The sequence below is a fragment of the Anopheles bellator genome, chromosome X (assembly GCF_943735745.2).
Source record: "Anopheles bellator chromosome X, idAnoBellAS_SP24_06.2, whole genome shotgun sequence".
NCBI classification, from domain to species: Eukaryota; Metazoa; Arthropoda; class Insecta; order Diptera; family Culicidae; genus Anopheles; species Anopheles bellator.
In genome coordinates, this window is record NC_071287.1 from 5,689,922 (window position 1) to 5,693,749 (window position 3,828).

Consider the following 3,828-nt stretch of genomic DNA (forward strand, 5'->3'; position numbering starts at 1 on the left):
CTCATTCGGTTGACCTATTTTTGAGTACGTTTTCGATTGTATCTGGTCCTATTTCGTCAACAGCAACTTGAATTTGGGTCTTAAGGTTGTCATTAGCTGCTGGTATGTTCGCATAACATAAATTTTGATTGTGGCTGTCACTGTATGGCACGTTCAAAGCAAACGCCGTCCAAGTTCTCAGCTTCAATTTCGCCGAAAACCAGAGTTATATTGCATACATAAATGTCACGAATGAACCTTTCAAACAAATTTTCAACCATTGAAGAATGTATAGCCGTTTTTTTATAACTAAATGAAAAAGTGCATCGTTAAAGAAACACCATGTATCAAGTTTCGGCGCAGTAGTTGAATTTTTATTTTACGAAGGTTTTTCGGCTACGAAACGAGTTCGTGTCCAGAAATCGCCAAGAAAGACGTTAGCATCGCTTTTTTGGGATGTGAATGAAAATGAAAACTGATAAAACAATTTTTTTTAAATTATTTTTGTAACCTGTTTTAGACCAACTGAAAGAGAAAATTCGTGAAAAAAGGCCTTGGTTTGAAGAAGAAAAAAATCCTCAATTCATCCTGTCGCAAAAGCATTTTGAAAATGGTAAAAGTCCATGAATTAAACTGGAATCGAATTGTTGGAGTATCCACCGTATTCACCTGTTTTGGCCCCTAGCGACTTCCATTTGTTTTTAGATCCAAAAAAAAACGTGCGCGGAAAGCATTTTTCATCAAATGATGACGTCGTAACAGCGGCGGGAAGGCGTATTTTGTGAAGCCCTTCCAGTTTCTCACTTCAGGGATGAAATTATAAATTAGAGTCTCGTTCGGAACGAAGTGTATTGATGTTCAGGAAAACTACACTGAATAATAACGTGTGTTTCAAGCTTAGGGCCCTTCTTTTCGATCCGCAAAACTTAGTAAGCAAACTAGTACACTAGCGCTAGCGGAACGGTCATAGAGATAATGATTTTCTTCCAATGGTTTGTTTTGTTTCGAAAAAATTGAACTTCGATCAGTTCGAGCAGTTGACAGTTTCTCGACACTCCGACAGTTCACTGGGTCCGACACAATCAAACAGAGCGACCCGAGACGAATTCGAAGTGTGCAGGCGAACCGCCGAGAATACTTTTTACGCCGAAAACAGCAGGCGGAAGGACGAGCCGACTCGCTAGGACACTGCTAGCTCGAGCCGACACCAAAGGTCCCATAAATCACAGCCCGCCCGATGATGAGCGCGTGAGTCCCGTGAGTCTGGGGTCGGAAGATCCGGATCCTAGCCAAACAGTGATTGCAGTGGGCCCCAGTTAAACATTTGGCCTTGACGCTTCCTGCTCGGCTCGCACACCAGATGGAATTGACACGGGCCGGGACGGCCCAAGGGAATGGTGGCAGACAGGGCAAGTGACGATAATTTACGGCCCCTGTCCCTTGAGCCCAGCCCGATGGGCACGAGCTCCGGGCCCGGTTTCGGGCGCGGTTCTTTCCGTTCCGAACCTACTGCAAGGACACACATCCGGCCGGCCCTACGGTAAATGGCTCTAAATGGTGTAAACCATTACTTCCGGACCGGCAAAACAATGGCTGGAGGATGCGTGCGGTGCTGCGCACAGCGGGACGCACTCGCCAGGAAGGACCCGGGGTTTGGGTTCGGGGATTCGTTACGCTCGTTGCCGTTGCCGTTAAACAGAAACGGAAGAATGTTGTAAACATTTATGACACCGATTGCTGCTGCCCGGCCCGGCCCCGTCACTGGGGTGCTTTATCCCGGCCAAACTACAGCTAACTTCGATGACGGACGAGAACATTCCGTACGTTTCTACATCTGTTTATCCCACAACATTAACGCACCGCCGCACGGCGAACCAGCGTTTTGTGAGCCAGCGAGAAGGCTTTGATCCCAATGAAAAAAATCTATGAAAATTCTATAATCTATATCTTGTAACATAAACTAGCAGTTCCCAGCGCGCCTCGTCATTCCTCATTTCATCCTCATTTAGGCTTTCACTTATTTAGGCTGTGCAAACTTTTCAGGCAGATTGACTATGTAGTTTTGGAGCAAAACCGGTACAGACGAGCAAACATTCATTTTTATATATTGGATTGGGGAAAAAGAAATCCTTTTTTTTCTCGATAGATGGTTTTAGTGATCGATATCTCGTGCAGTATTGATCGTACTGTTTCAAGTTTAGGGCTCCTTTTCAAACTGACACTTCACACTTCACAAAAAATGCTTTCATTGGTTGTTATGTTATTCTTTATTCGTTGATGAGTTACAGGATGTTAACAATGACAGACACCAAAGAGGAAATTCGGTACCTTTTACAGTTTTTGTCTGATAAAGGCAAAAATTCGAGCTGGGCTGCTAAAATTGTGCATGATGTTTATGGTGCCAATACTGTAACAGCTAGTTACGAGAATTTTTGGTTACGACGCTTCGGTTATTTTTGTAATGTTAATGATGCACCTCGCCTAGGCAGACCCCCGTCGACCAGGAAAATGTCGATAAAATCACAGAAATAATCAAAGTTGATCGGCATATTAGTAATCAGAGTATCACCCAGGAGATAAAGATTAACCATCAAACCGTTGTAAGCCATTTGTACAAAGCCGCGGATTCACAAGGAAGCTCAATGATTGGGTGCAACACCAATTAACACTAAAAACACGATGGATCAATTTTCCGTCTGCGCAATTTTGGCGAAACGGAATCGGAAATTGACTCATTTCTTAAACGGCTGGATACTGGGGATGAGCAGCTTAGCCGGTGGCCAAACCAGGATATGGTGGGTCTTGAAAGGGCTTGCTTATCATGAGTAGATTCCGTGTGGCTAAATATTCAATTCAGATCTCTACTGTTAATAACGGGACCGTTCGAAGCTAGCAATTAACCAGAAACGACCGGAATCGACCGGAGTTTTTTGCCAATAAAGACCAAGTTCTATAATAGAGGCATTATCAAAGTTTGACGCAAATTGGACCATCAAAATATTGTAAATAAAGTTTTGAAACTCATGCAAAAATAGTGGATTTCAATTTTCTTAATCCAATATTGTAGAAGATGTATCGAACAGCCACCAAACTGATTGCTAATACTACCAATCCAACCAATAGCACTATCACAACCGTTAACGTTGTAAAACAATCTTAGGAATAAGCCGAGCTAACAGTAGCGAGCCGTGTACAAATTGTGGTGGCCTTCCAGAAGGAGTTTAGTATGTCGTTTTCCGGTTCTCGTGACGTTTCCTGGTGATTTCTGAATCGTGGCTGAATGGGTCTGTCGCTTTGTTGTCCCTGTTGCTAAAGATGCAGTGCATGACTGTGAATGTCAACGCATGAACCGATATGTAAAATTTGCTTTTGTCAACTCAAAGTGAATCAAAAACATTATACAGGATGATAGTTTTGCCGGGGTCATTAATTTTGCAGCTCCATGTGCAAAAATGCATCATCCAGACCTTAAGTTAAGTGGCACAATGTATCTGCGGAGGAGTCAGGAAGACCGTTGAGAGAAACAAGGTATCGTTTGGATAGACAATAAGAACGGACACCGATTAGGACCACCGAAACACTGAATCTTCTGGTAGAATTCAATATAAGGGCTCCGCATTAACGGGATCACGCCCCCCTCCCCGGGGTGACGATCGAGAGCGATTAGGCTGAGCAGGATAAGATTGGTTCGGATTCAGATTAATACTAATACGGACACGGATGCCATCGCAAATTAATTCAGAGAGGTCGCGCTAGGTCGTAAAGTGCACAACGGTTTATAAAGCAAACGAGCAGTGAGAAAATGGGTTTGGTTCAATGTTTTAATTTAACCAAACCCCCAAAAGCGCG